Below are 16,055 nucleotides of genomic sequence, written 5' to 3'. Positions count from 1 at the left end.
TCTCAATTCCCCATGCCCACTGCCCTAGACAATCATTAGTATTCTTTCTGTCTCTATTTATATAAACTATTCTGGATAGTTTATATAAATGGAATTGTGTAATATGTGACCTTTGGTATCTTGCTTCTTAACACATTTTTAATATTTATTCCTGTTACCCCATGTACCAGTACTGCCTTCCTTTTTATGGCTAAATAATATTCCATGATATGGATATATCATAAATTGTTTATCCATTTATCCAGTGATGGGCATTTGGGATTTTTCATCTTTTGGATATTATGAATAGTGCTACTAAGAATACTTGTCCTAGTCAGTTCAGGCTGCTAAAATAAAATATTATAGACTGGGTGACTTAAGCAGCTTGCATTTATTTCTCACAGTTCTGGGCCTGGCAAGTCCAAGATCAAGAGCAAAGTGCTGGCAGATTTTGTTCCTGGTAGGAGCTTTTTCCTGGTCTGTAAAAAGCTACCCTCTTGCTGTATCTTCTCCTCTCCTTTTCTTGTAAGAATAACAGTCCCATCATGGCGGCCCACCCTTGTCATGTCTTCTCAACCTTATACCCTACCTCCCAAAGGGCCCACCTTCAAATAAAGTCACACAGGGGTTAGGGTTTTAACATGTGAATATTTTGTGGGGGGGTCATAAACATTTCAGGCCACAGAATATTCATGCACAAGTATTTGGGCACCTGTTTTCAATTATTTTGGGATCCAGATATGAATGGAATTAGATCCTTCTTAAATATGGAAAAGGTTTCTTGTCCCCCCACCCCAATAACATCAGTTTGTTGACATGACAAGTCTAGTTGGCCCTCCTTTCCATTTGATCTGATTATTTCCTCATGTCTTTACAGCATGAGCCTCTATGCCTTGAATGTTTTACAATTTGGCTATGTTGTTTTTATTATTTTCTGTGGAATCTCTTGGTTCTTCAGTGGCAAAAGCTTTAGTTTCCCCAAGTCTGGTTCCCCAAACACATTGTTTTATGTATTTGCCACTTCTATATTGTGCATGGCCTGATTTGAGGGAATCTGCCCTCATTTACTCCTGTGAAGCAATTTCTACTCTTCTCTGTAGTAAATCTATGTTCAAGAAGGTTTTTCCTCTTGTTCTTTGAGGAACTGTTTTTGTTGTCTTGTGCTTCAAATTCTGGTATTAGACATCTGGCTCTTCTGTTTCCACTTACTTTACCCATGAATAGGCCTAGTGTTGGTCATGGACATGATAACACTAGTTGTTTGCAGGATTATCACTGACCCTGGAAAAAATGCTTTTCGTGTCTATGACCATGAGCTGTGTGGGTGGCTTCTCCAATGGGACAACCCTGATCTGTAGCACATCTTGGTCAACTCTTTTTGGCTGAATGTTTTTTCTTTTCTCTTCATCCATTTCTGACAAGTGATAAAATGGATGTCAGTCTCTGCTATTGTTTGGATCTGGAATGTTCCTCAATGTCCGTGTGTTAAAGGCTTGGTCCCCAGACTATGTACTGGAACCTTTGGAAGGCAGGGCCCAGTGGGAGAAAGTTAGGTCCTTGAGCGCATGCTCTTGAAGGGGATATTGAGACACAAACTGTATTTTTCTTCCATCAGTAGCAACCTGAACTTCCTTACTCTGTCTTTGCTTCCCTGATGCCATGACATGAATGGGATTTCTCTGACATGCATTCCTGCCATGGTACACTGCCTTGCCACAGTTCCAAAGTCAACAGGGCCAACTGTTCATGGCCTGAAACATCCAAATCTGTGAGCCAAAATAAAATATTTCCACTTTATAAGTTGATTATCTGAAGCATTTGTCACATGATGGAAAGCTGACTAACACAGTGCAGTAGGACCTGGGGGCATCCCTGAGCAATAATTCAGTGCATGAACACATACACCTATCTACAGGTCTGTCCTCAGCTGAAGAGCCCACACTCATGGGAATGCTGGTAGTCTGGTCATCCTTGCAGCAGGCTGGGTTGCTGTATAGAAACTGTAGATTTGGGTTGATGAAGAACAAAAGTTATTGGTAAAGCATGGGGAATCAACCTCAGGGTACTTATGTGACTTGAATAAAATCCCTTGAGGTTTTTGTTAGGAGCAGTTCATGGGATCCGTATGTCTCTGGGGCCACTGCTAGCCCACATGGTGCTCTCTGCATGGATTAGAAATGGCCCTTCTTCCTCAACACACTTTACTTTTGTGTGTAGGAAACTATTGTGCTACACTAATTGGTTAGAGCTGGTTGGTTATCTTTCTGCTGCCTGCTAGAAAACTGGAAAAGTACACAAATGAAGGGCAGAAAGTATGTGCTGCCTTTAATGTGCTGCAGTTCCATCACATGCCCAGCTGAAAATTGCAGCTCCATTGGGTTTTGTGGCTCATGTTTACTGGTCAGTGACTGTACACCTGAATTTCTTCCCATCAGAAAATTCTTCTGGCTTTGGCATTTCTTTATTTTCCAGAACTATTGCTACTCTCTTGCCCCCACTTTTTTATTATTTTTCATGGGGACTTAAGTGAGTATTCAGGCACTGTTAACTATCTGCCTTTCTTGACCTAGAAGTTGCATGTTGAGTTTTGACAAAGATCCTATAATGCCAGGCGCCAGCATGGTATGGGGAGCCCTCCCAAATCCAGCAGTGCTTGTGCCATCTCAGCTTGTGTAGGAAATGGGTACCATTGTAAATAAGCCAGTTTGGTTGGTGGCTCATGTTTCATCTGATAGATTGCATTTTTTCATATTTATTTATTTTTCTCCCATATTTTTATTAGCACATTATAGGTATACATAAGGGTGAATTTTTTGTTACATATTCATACATACGTGCAATAGAATAATATAATTTGGCTAATATCATTCCCCATTCTTCTGACTGCATTCCAATGGGCAGATGTTATGTCTTGTGTGACTTCTAGGGAGCAAGTTGGTTTTCAGGTATGACTTTGACAGTCAGGTTCATTGTTCTATTTTTCTTAATTATGCCTGTAAATACCTACCTGTGAAGAAAATTCAGGTCACACTGTAAAGCTAAAGGAAAGAGGCAAAAAAAAAAAAAACACTTAAAATTTCCATCATCTTTGGGTAAAACTGTTCAACTCTTCTTCCACATTCCTGTCCAAGTCCCTGTTTTCAGCTTCATCCTACTTACATTTTTTATGTTTACTCCTTCCTCTAATAGGTGTGAGCAGCTTTTCTCAGCTACTATTCTCTTTTCTTAGCTCAGGCAGCTTTTCTCAGCTACTATTCTCTGTTCTTTGCCAGTGTTTGTATTTGCAAACTGTATTATTCTTCCATCAGTAGCAACCTGAACTTCCTTTAATATTGAATGGTACAATGTCCCTTAGGGCACAATTTTAGATTTCAATTTGCTACCACTGTGTGATCTTAGGAAAGTTACTGAACCCTTCTGGTCTTCCATCTATATCTGAAATGAAGAGGCTAAACCAAAATGCCAGTTGAAAGCAATGAGGGGAGTTAGGCCTATTTGGGAAATAGAGAACAGTATGTGGATCAGGATTATACGTGTTGGTGGAGGCTAATGGGCATTGTCAGAAGCAGAGTGATAGATAAATGAAAGGGAACTATACCTTGCCTGCAAATTTTTGATAACTGGCAATAGAATTGTATGGCCCATAGAGGTCTGCTAAGAGGTTGGAAAGAGATTAATGATCTTGTGTGTAAACCATCTCAGGAGATGGATGACAATGGGGTCCTGAAAGGGTCACCATGCCTGGCCATTTGGACTCTCCTCCTCTGAGGGTGTAGGCTACCTTGCTCCTACTGTGTCCTGCACATTGCCTCTTTACTGAGTGCTTTGCCCTTGCTTGTTTTCAACTGACCTTGATGAGCAGAGGTTTCACTCTATACAGATGTCCCAGATGACTTCTGTGCTGGTCATTGGTGGATCAAGGCCAGAGGGACATAGGCTCAGCTGCCATGTAGAGAGGAAATCAAGGTGGCTGGATGACTGTTTTTTTCTGGTAAATGTATTGGGTAGAAAATGTTATTTGTGAGGTGGAAATATACACCCTGGGCATAAGTGAGGAAGGGGATGATGCTCTGAAGATAGGAAATAAGCACCTAGTGCTTACTTCCTATCTCAGGGTGAGGCCCTGTCTCTGTGATATCACAGTCAACTTCACTCATAATCTCCTTCAACCTGATGCAGCTGTGTATAAAAACATGCCACTGGATTTCTCTCTAGATGGGATATCTCTGCACATCAGGAAAAATAGTACATGGAATAATATCATCCTCTGGAATTTGTTCACTTTTAATTAATACTCATCGAATTTCAAATTATTAAGGCCATTTGCTCAATGAGTAGTGTCATAAACATTGAGGGCTTTTTAAAATCAGAAGATGAATGAATGGGTGGTAATTTTGATGGGATAATATGTAAACTAAATGGAAATAGGTGGATAGATGGACAGGTGCATGGGGGAGAGGGAGGTATTGGGGGAAGAACAGCAGTTTGAAAAGCCATTTTCACAGCACAGAAGCCCTCAAAGAGCTTTAAGACCTTAGTGTCAAAAAATGGAAAGCCTTATTTTAGCAGGGAATGATGATTGGAAAGGACCTGCTGTGTGCTGGGTAGAGTCTGAAACCCTGTGGATACAGAGAAAAGTAAGAGATGAGAGGTCCCTATGCATGTTGGAGGACAAAAGCGTAAATGGATGACTCCAGGGTTAGGTGAGCAGTACTGTCATAGGAAGAAAAGGACCACATTGCTTGCCCACAGTGAGCTCAGCTCTATATACTGCTGAGCTGTGTTTGCCTTCAAAGGCTTCTTTATGACATCGCTTAGTTGGTCACTCTTAGAAGGCAAGCAATAGCCACAGTGGGCCTGATCTCTTCAAGAGGACATGTAGTGTTAGTCTGGGATAATTTTGAAGAAATTGGCATCACAGAGAGCAAGAGGAATTCTTTCCCACCAGTGACCAGGATGGTCCTTGAGCATTCCTTGAATGAGTGATTGGACAGTGTGGACTCCAGTGTGGAGAAAGCTTAATGGAGGCAAGTGGAAAAGTAAACCAGCCAACAAACAAAAATGTCTCCTTTTAAACCCAATGGCCAAAGATCTTCAACTTGTATTATATGACACACTGTTTTGGACTAGATGGTTCTTGGGATTTAATTTTATTATTCTTCCACGAGTCTTCAGCACACACTCTGTGTGCATTACAGGGGAGTAAGGCAGAGTTCTCTTATGAAATGGGGTAGGTAAGATTTAGAGGATCTGAATGTCTCTCTGCTTTGGAATTTGTTGACACTTAAGTGGAAATAGATTCATACATTTGAAATTCGAAGTCAGAAATGTATGTGGTGCTTGCACTGTTCTGATATTCAAGTTGGTTTCCAAAGGAACATGGTGTTTGAAAGATGCCCTAAGGAGTAGAGGAGTAAATGACGTGTTTGGATGTTTGTTCCATGTCACAATAAAACCCTGCTTGAACTTTAACAAGGTCTTTGAATGATAGAGTTTAACTTGCCCACTTCATATTTGTCCATTTTCCACAGCAAACAAGGAAGAAGTTGGTCTGCTTGGGATTATGATGAATTAATAATATAATCAACTGATGGAAAGGAGAGACAACTTGTTTCAAGTCAGGCAAACCTTTAGTCATTAGAAGCTAGTGTTTCCTGATGTGATGCCATAGGAAGGCCACAACATCACCTGATCAGAATCAGGATCTGATCAATCTTCTGTTTAGTTTACCAAAAGTATAGGGGATAGAGGAACATATTAAGCAATACCAGGAAGATGCAATCTTCCAGATTTAGAATTTGGAAATTCTAAAGGACAAACGATGTTTTTTTTTTTTTTTGATAAATAAATAACAAAGAGAAAGACAGGAAGGGAAATGTTGTCAATGAAAGAAAACTTAAAGGAACTGTGGCATTTGCAGCTGATGATCTGCCCATGTTCCCTCCATTCTTCTGTTTTAAAATTTTATGTAATTTAAAAAATTTTAGCTGATATATAACTGATATTTTAACTTATATATAAAAATCTGTACATATTTATGGGGTACCATGGATGTTTCAATACATGTATGTATTGTATAATGTTCAAAGCAGGGTAAATATATATATCTCCTGAAACATTGTTCTAGGATACATAGTTGACTTTTTTATCTCTTTGCTCAGTAAACCTGGCAAGAAAACATAGAGGAGTTTATTTTGGCTTGTGTTTTCAGTTTATGGTTGGCCAACTCCATAGCTCTGAGCCTGAGGTGAGGCAGAACATAATGGCAGAAGGGCATGAAAGAAAGCATCTCAGGACATGGCAAACAGGAAGCAGAGAGAGAGCTCTGCTCCCCAGGGATAAAATATAAATCTGAAAGGCATGTCTCCAGTGACCTCTCTCCTCCAGCCATATCCTGCCTTCATATAATTACCACCCAGTTAATCCATATCAGTGGATTAATCTACTATTAGGTTACAGCTCTCATAATCTAGTCATTTCACCTCTGAAAGTTCTTATATTGTCTCACACATGAGATTTTGGAGGATACCTCATATCTAAACAATAATAAACATCATTTATTTATGATGAAAACATTTAAAATCTTATAGCTTATATATATATATATATATATCTTGTTATCATATATATAGTCACCCTACTGTGCAACTAGCACACCAGAACTTCTTTCTCCTATCTAATTATAATTTAGTACTGCTAGTCAACAATTCTTTGTTCTTCTTTCCCTTCTATTCTCCTCAGCCTATGGTAACTTCCTTTCTACTCTCAACTTCTATGAGATTAACTTTTTTTTTATGGGGGGGAGATACCAGGGATTGAACTCAGGGGGCACTCAATCATTGAGCCACATCCCCAGCCCAATTTTATATTTTATTAGAGACAGTATCTCACCGAATTGCTTAGCACCTCACCAATGCTGAGGCTGGCTTTGAATTCGCAATATTCCTGTCTCAGTCTCCCAAGTCGCTGGGACTATAGGCATGCACCACCACACCTGGCCAGCTATGAGATTAACTTTTTAAGATTATAGATATGAGTGAAATCATGGGGTACTTATATTTCAGTGCCTGGATCATTTTGCTCAACATAGTAGCCTCCAGTTCCATTTGTTTTGTTGTAAATGACAAGATTTTGTCCATTTTATGGCTGAAGAGTATTCAATTGTGTATACCCAATTCTTTATCCATTCATCAGCTGATGGGCACTTATGTTGATTTAATTTCTTGGCTATTGACTAGTGCTGCAATAAACATGGGAGTGCAGATGTCTCTTCAACATACTGATTTCATTTCCTTTGGATATATTTGGATTTCTGGATCATATGGTAGTTCTATTTTTTTTAATCACACCACTTATGTCTCTACAGCTCGATGGAGGCTGTGTGCTAAGAACACCTGTGACTCTCTGCCTGAGGGCTTTTATTATGTCCCTAATATGACACTTGGCAAGCAGAGCATATCCAGAGAATAAATGACCTGGAGAGGTAATGCCCCTGGCAGCAAACCTTAGCCAATAATAGATGGGGAATAGTGAATAAACATCATAGCTTCCTTCCTTCTAACACCCAGAGTTGGGAAAACTCTGAGTATTACCCAACAATGTCTCCCAGAGTTGCTTAGAGGGACTGAGCCCCATTGACCCCAGTACTAATGCATTCTTTTTGGCATTTCTCCCTCCCCTGGCTTACTCCCCCCCTTTTTTTCTGGAATCACCTCTGAAGTATTTTGCACTGAAATCATTGCCTCAGGGTCTATTTCTGGGGGAAACCAATCTAAGACAGGGACAAATCAACTCGAGCCTTATTGGCATCTTGATTTCAAGCAAACCATTTGTAAAAAACATTTGAGTCTGTTGGGGAAATATGACCACTAACTGATGATGTTGGAATATTTAGGAATTACTGTTAATATCTTTTTAGGTGTTACCAAGTTTCTTAGGTTAAAAAATAAAGAGTGCTTATCTCTTAGAGGTACATTCTAAAATAGTTACAAATGAAATGATATGATGTATGGAATTTGCTTTAAAATAATCTAATGGTAGTGGAGGGGTGCCAGGGTGGGGGACACAAGTCAAATGAAATGGACAAAATGTCAACAATTGTTGGAGCTGGGTGCTGGGGTACGTGGCAGTTCATTATAGTGTTTTGTCTACTTCTGTTCAAAATTTTCTAAACTAAAATATTGAAGAAAAAACAATCACATGGACACCCCTCTGGTCCTCCCTTCTCTGAGGCAAGATTAAGTGATCTTCTTCTGAGCCCTGGTACCAGGACATGCCTGCTTGGTCTCAGGCAGGTCAGCAGCCCAGTGGGTGAGTTATTAAAGCTGCAGTTCTTGGTTGTCTTCCAAGATGATAGTCTTTACTTCCCACAGGGCATTAATTTATCCCAAAGCCAGAAGAGAATCTTTGGCATCTCCTAGGCCTTCTTCACCCTGAAATCTTAAATTCCATCTCATGAGCTTCTACTCTGAGATTAGCCTATTCCTTTGGTCCTATTGTAGCTACTTTCGAGTCTATAGCTCCCTCCTGCTTTCATAACCCAAGTGTTCTTGACTGTTCCATGCCAGAATTTTTGGGGTAGGCAGTTGGGGAGGGGTGAGCCTGGAGACTGGAAGAATCAGGCCAGGTTGTGGAGCTTTTCTGTTGAGAGCCACAGCCGAAGGGGCCCCAGCAAACTTCCAGCTGCCAGCTGATGATTGGCTCACAGCAGCCCCAGCAAACTTCTAGCTGCCAACTGATTGGCTCCTCTGTGGTGATGCTCATTGGGTTGTTTCCCCGCCCTTTCAGACCACCGAGCTGCTCATTGGGGGACTTTTTTGCCTCTGCCCACACGACCCAGCCAATAGGCCTCAAGAGCAGGAGGAGTCGGGGAGGTTGAAAGGCTTGTGGGAAGCTGGTGGTGGCAGTTGGGCTCTGAAGGTTTTCCTGAAGAGCTGTGTGGTTTGGCGTGTGTGTTCTAAAAATAAAGTTCGTTTCTTTTGACAAGTGGCTCCTGAATTGTGCCCAGCCAGACTGCGGCACTTTTCCTTTTGAGGGTGGTCAGCAATTTTAGTGGGATATCCAAAAAGATGTGGTGACTTTGACCTTGACTAAGTACCCCAAAGGCATTTCTGTGGGGGACCAACAAATGTGGAAGGTAGGTCTGGGGCCTTCTGGGAAACTGAGGCAGCATGAAGACACCCCCACTTTGATCCCTGATTCTTATGATCAAGTCAGAAAGATTTTAAATATGTTACACAGTAACAAGCATGAGTTTATTTGAAGGGATGGGAAAGATGGGAAAGGAGGACACACTCAAAGGAGAGAATGGGTCCTCTCAGAGAGGAAAGGGACAATATGTCTTTACTGGACTCCAGTTTTATTAAGGTCCCAGGGAAGATTCCAGAGAGTCGCGCCCATGTCCACCTTTTGAATTTGACTGACAGCAGAATGACAGCAGACTTTTTAGTCCCCACTGCCATGACCACTCTAGGTCACTTTGACCATGCTGACTAGTTCTAATTGGAACCTGTTCTTACAGATGATGGTTAGGGGGAATTATCCATATCTTCCTGAGCTTCCAGAATCTGGTCTGTGAAATAGTCACAAAAGGTCCCCTTGAGGGTAACCTGTGTTGTTGTTAGTGACATTGTTTCAGGCCTGCATTGTCCTGCAGATAAGATAGTTTGCTGAGGACTGTAAAGTATCCTGTCTGCTTAAGCAGGCAGGGTTGCAGGTAAATTGTTTCTTAGAAAAGAAGCATGTGGAGATTAGCGTAGTGGCCCATTTTGTGGATTTATCCCCTTAATCTAATGTTCCTGCCTCTTGTGTCTGTCTGTCTCCTATCGGAAGTGCTGCCATGCCTCTAAGAGGAGGAATGGAAATGTCCATCAAGGAAGGATATGGAAGGGTCAGAGTTCAACCCTCAAGGAGACAGCATTAAGAATGCTTTAGTTGTCAGGGCAGTAGCCAAATGGCTTGGAATTTCTGGAGGAAAATTGGTATGCAATAAAGAAACTGAGACAGAAACCCTCCTATGAAAACTAGACACCTGGGCCTGGTTTGAGGCTTAACACAAGTCTTTGAGGGTTCCCAAAGTTCAAGAAATGTCAGTGCTGAGCTACTGGAAAGTCTGGGGCCTGTGCCCTGCTGGGTTGGTTTCTGATGGGCTCAGGCACTGAAACAGGTGGGATGAGAGTGGCCAGAGATCCTGCAGGCTGAAGAGCTTGTCTATTGACTTGTTCATTAAAAGGTCTCAGCTCTGTTAATATCTAGGAACTGGGTTTATTTTATTCCATCACTGCTATCCATTGTGATGAATCGAACAATTCTTCCTTCTGTGGAGTAGGACCCATGAGGAGACCCTGATCAGAGCCATGGCTTTCCTGCCATGCCCAGTTTTTAAAACATTTCATTTCTGTAATTCTTACTTAGTTCCTTTTGTTTTTAAAACATCAGTTTTCAATTTGCTTAAAAGTTTGTCTCCTGCAGAGTGTGGGCTAAGGCCAGGTGCTGGGGTATCTGCTCCCTCTTCCTCTGGCAAAGTCTCCTTCTCTGCAGGGAGGACAGCTGGGGAGGCTGGGTTCTTATGTGTCTTCTACCCACAGATGATGTGTGTGGGTCCTTGGTTCTTCTGGTTCTGTCTGCTGCTGATGGCCTTTCTCATGTGATGGAGGCCTTGCAGGACATGTGGAGAAGAAATTGGGTATAAGAAGCTTCTCTGTAGACCCTCTGTTGCTGAGGACCTCCTCCCATGGAGGGGAAACTTGGTCTCCCTTTGGTTCCATCAGTGGTATATAATCCCATCCTCTTTTCCTGGAGTTGTCTGGAAAGGGAAAGTCCCATGGTTCCCTGTCTGCTGCTCCCCCAATTTACACTTTCTTGCTGAATTAGAGAAACCACTGGGATCTTCTTTCATGCCCTCTGAGGGTCATAGAAAACAGTTTTCCTTCCCCAAAGCCAACTCTAATCTTTGCAAATGTTTTTCATGGAGTCCTCCCTGACTTGGCTTTGGGGAAGAGATAGCATCCCCATCAATTTTCCATGAGAAAGGGAAGGAATAAGAAAATTAGTTAATACTTAACATAGTAGAGTTCTAAGCATGTTACATATTCCAATTGATGTAATCGTTCTGACAACTATTTTGAGTAGGCAGTTTTCCTATTTTATAGACAAGGGATCTGAGGACCAGAGTGGATTTATATTGTCCTAGATCACTAGCTTACAAGTTGGTGGATCTGGGATTTGAGCCTGTCCTACTTGGCTTAGGTGTTTCTTGTTGCTCTTTCCCCCTGAAGGGCCTTATCTTTCTTTCACCTGTCCTCTCCTGATTTGGAGAGTGTTTTAGTGGCAGGCAGGGAAGTGGGTGGGGCCAGAAACAGTTTTAGCATTCATTGGTAAGTACACTATGACTATAGATGGTGTTACAGCTGAAAGCTTGTTGATGACTCTGGATATGCAGTATTGAGCTGTGCTTCCAGGTCAGTGGGAAAGTTCTGCGTGACTTGTTTTTTTATCTAGCTCAGCTGTATTGGCAGCCAGGCTCTTTTCCTAAAGCTTTTCCAAAGCTGGATATCTTAGGGCTTCTCTTTCTTTTCCCAGCCTGCCCTGATTCCATGCAGGGCAGCCCTTTTCTCACAGACCCCCACCACAAACCTCACCCTCCATTGATTTCCTGTGTTTCCTATAATTCTCAAGCCTTCCAACAGTCTCATAACAATCTTCTCCCCAAACCAGTGGCTGCCTAGTACTGCTGGAGAAAATCTTGAAACTGCTCATGAAGCCAAATCTGTGGCTTCAGCTTCAGAATAAGTCACTAATCCTTTATTACTTCCCAGAATGGCTTCCTCTTCTACCCTTCAGGGTGGCTCTTCTAGACCCTCTACAGCATCCATCCCAGCCTTCCCCCTTCATCTTTTTATTCAATCTCTACTGATACTTATTCAAGTTTGGCAGCTCTTTAACTCCTTCCCTTGACCCTGTCTTCCCTCAGGTCTTCCTTATCTCATTCTTCTCTTGATTATCTGGCTTTTATAGGCATATCTCCTATCTTTTCCACTTTCTTATCAGGTATCACTGCCAAACCAATATGACCTACCTTCCTTTCCTTTGCTCCACGGAACTACTTCAGTTAAAGATGAATCATTGGTCAGTTTTGTTCTGTCACACATTTGACCATTCCTCCTGGAAATGCCTCCTGTGGACTACTCCAGTCTGCTGGTTAAACTCTGAACCCTCTGCCTACTATCTTGTTTTCTGGCCTCTCTCTGTGTGTCATCCTGTTTAAAATCACTGATCACTGGGAATTTACTCCTGATCCTCTTGCCTTTTCACTCTGTCCATACTCTGGGGGATGCCTGGTGACACCAACGTTGTCATGGTGACTCATGTGATCTCCCACTGATAATCCCAAATCTATATTTCTGCTTCCTAACATTTCTCCCAGGCTCGAGGCACCTTTCCAGGACATCCCTATTTAAATGTCCTCCACACACTTCAAATTGGTTTTCAAACTATGTGTTTATTTTTCAATCCAAATTTTTCGTCATTCCAATTTCTAGAAACTGTGAAACCAACATTCTTTGTTCAGAAAAGTGTTCTGGAGCTTGATTGCCTAAGCTTTGTTTTTTAAAACATTTTAAATCTTTTTATTAGTGCATTATAGTTCTACATAATGCTGAGGGTTCATTTTTGACATATTCATACATTCATGGAGTATAATTTGGTCAATTAACAATCCTCATTACTTCCATTTTCTCTTCCCTCCTCCAGTCCTCTTTTCCCTTCCTCTACTGATCTTCCTTCCATTTATATGTTGTTTTTCTAAATTGGTGTTTTATAGTTATACATAAAGGTAGAATTTACTGTAATATATTCATATATGTATATAAGATAATTTGGTCAGTTTCATTCCTCAGTTTGTCCCTTGTCCCATCCAATTCCTTTCCCTCTCAAACCTTTTTCTCTACTCCACTGATCTCCCTTCTGTTTTCATGGGATCCCCACACCCTTAAATTTTTTTTTCTTATTTCTCTCCAGCTTCAGCATATGAGAGAAAACATTTGACACTTGGCTTTTTGAGTCTGGCTTAATTCACTTAGCGTGGTGTTCTCCAGTTCCATCCATTTACTAGCAAATTCCATAATTTAAGTTTTCTTTAAGGCTGAATAAAACTCCAATGTATATACATGCCTTATTTTCTTTATCCATTCATCTGTTGACAGCATGTAAGCTGCTTCCATAACTTGGCTATTTTGAATTGTGCTGCTATAAACATAGATGTTCCTATATCACCAAACTAATTTAAGTGTTTTGAGTTCTCCTAAGTACTGGGTGAGCTTGGACAAACAATTTAACACCCCTCTCTCCCTCCATTGTATCTCAGTTTCTGGAAAATAAACTTTCCTGCCTTAAAGGACTGACATGAAGATGAAATTACATAATTAAGGCCAAACTTTTGGCAAAAGGTTCAACTCATAGTAACTTGCATCCAATGTTACGTTGTTGTTGCCTTTATCCTAGTCATCATTCACCCAGCAGTCTGAACGACTTTAGTTATTTGCTTGGCATTCAGCTGGACATTCCCTCCATTCCCACATGTCTCCAGGGCCTATATCCTGTAGATCTTAGTTCTGAGTGCTCTAGGATCTGCCTTACCCTCTCTGTATCACCACCTGGGCCTCATGATGGGGCCTCATTGCTTGTCACCTACATTGCTATCCCTCCAATCTGTGTTTTCTCTCTCTCTCCAGGCCATCTTCCACATCAACACCTGGGAATCTTCCTGGAATACCAATCTATTTATGTCATGCCCTACTAAAAATCCTTCAGGGGCCCTTCAGAATGAAACTGTACTATTTCCTGTGGCTGCCAGGTCTACCTGCATCTGTTGGCCTTGTTCTAGCCATCTGTGGCCATGTGCAGTTCCCACATCATGCCCTGGTGGCTTGTCCCTTTGCATCATACAAAGGAACACATTCTCCCTGCTGAAGTATATTTCCTTCTGTCTCCTTCCCTTGTCCTCCTGGTGTTTTGCCTTCTCTTCCTTCAAGCTGTTGTTGAAACATCACCTGATTCCTTCCTGCTTTCCCCAGGATGGAGAAAATTGATTGCTCCAACCCCATTGCTCTTAAAGTATTTGATAAATATCTTGCCTTTTATGATAAGGGCCTCTGTCTTTCTTGTCCTTTGGTTTTTAATGTGTGAGGGATCAGAAAGGGATATTTATAATTACCTATATTTTATTCAATATTTAATTCATTCAAGTCATACATATAGAAGCCAATTCTACCTTAAACTTTTAAAGCAACTTCAAATCTTTTAAATTCATTTGTAAATTTAATAATGTTAAAATGAAATGCCCTAATATTCTTGCTCTTTGAACAATGCTCAGTTTATAAAGTTAAATCCTTCAAACAGTTATCATTTATAAATTAGTTGACTTCCCTCAAACATTTTGAAGTTTAGTCACAAATGCCATATGCTTGATTCTTATACGACTTAAAACTCCAAGAAAAGTAGACAAAAATACACATGTAAAAATGCTTGCAGGGCTGGGGATGTGGCTCAAGCGGTAGTGTGCTCGCCTGGCATGCATGCGGCCTGGGTTCGATCCTCAGCACCACATACAAACAAAGATGTTGCGTCCGCCAAAAACTAAAAAATAAATATTAAAAAATTCTCTCTCTCTCTCTCTCTCTCTCTCTCTCTCTCTCAAAAAAAAAATGCTTGCAAAGCTTTCTACTCTCAGTAAACCTTATTACTATCTTTATATTCAATTCATAAGCATTAACCCTAGGAATTTAATATAATTATCCCACAGGATAATTTAACAAAGGAGAACACTATCACCATCTCATACCATCTATTGTTACTTTATAAAACATTGGGAACCAAAGTCAAGCTCCATGTTATTGGTTGGAGATTAGGACCTGGACTCAGAATGTGGGTGTGCTCCTTCCAAAATGATTCTTTCTGAGCTGGCATTGGTTCAGATTGTTATCAAGTGATTGCCACATCAATGTTCTATAGTACTTCCTTCCCTACCATGTTCCTCTCAATGGGATCTTGTTCAATTTCATGTGTCGGTTTTTTGTCAGACTAGTCCCTTTTCCTGAAATTACACGTGTTTTAACTATCATAGACTGCTATGCAAGGCTTTTGGGTATCGGTTCCATTTTCCAAGATTTTATTGAGATCTCCTCATTCTGTGCTTAGGCACTGTTGTGTAATGTATAGATCTGTCTGATCTAAAGCTCTGTTTCTGGATGGGAAATACTCTAAAAGGCTGTAGTGACACTAGTTGAAACACTAATATTCATTAATAATTGATGTGATTCTTATTGTTTACCATTCTATAGTCATGTTGTTAACTACTAGTCACCATTATGATTTGAATGTGAACTGTTCCCCAAAGGCTCATGTGTTGAAGGTTTGACCCCCAATGCAGCAATGTTCAGGGGAGGGACTTTTGTCAAATTATTGGATAATGAGAGCTTAATTCATTGATGGGTTCATCATTGAGTGGACTATTGGGTGATGGTGGAACCTGCAGCAGGTAGGACCTAGCTGGAGGAAGTAGGTCACTGGGGGGTGTCTCTTGGAAGGGTATATCTTGTTCTTGGTTACAAGAATCAAGCATATGGCATTTGCCTTGCTGCCATGAGGTGAATAGTTTTCCTCTGCCATATCCTTTTGCCACAGTGGTCTCCTTTGCCTCAGGCCCAAAGCAATTAAGCTAGTCAACCATAGACTGAAATCTCTGAAACTGTGAGCCAAAAATATTTTCTCCTCTAAGCTGATTTTCCACAGGTATTTTATCACAGTGACACAAAGCTGACTAATGCAGTCACTGAATCTGCAGGTCCAGAGGACTGTCTGGCACACATGCTAGGCATTCAGTAGACATTTTATTTCATGTATGAGGTCTTTTTCCTTGTGTAAATTTGGATCTCTGTGAGACTGCAATTGTGTTTTTGTTTTTCTGGAACCTTGTACAGACTGAGCCTGGATCATAAAGCTACTCTTTATGCACATATATGAATGAATGAGCAAGACAGAAATTGCCACTGATGCTAAGTAAATTAATACAACTAGAC

This window comes from Urocitellus parryii, chromosome 6 (assembly GCF_045843805.1).
Source record: "Urocitellus parryii isolate mUroPar1 chromosome 6, mUroPar1.hap1, whole genome shotgun sequence".
In the NCBI taxonomy this organism is placed as follows: Eukaryota; Metazoa; Chordata; class Mammalia; order Rodentia; family Sciuridae; genus Urocitellus; species Urocitellus parryii.
This window is presented reverse-complemented; position numbering follows the sequence as displayed.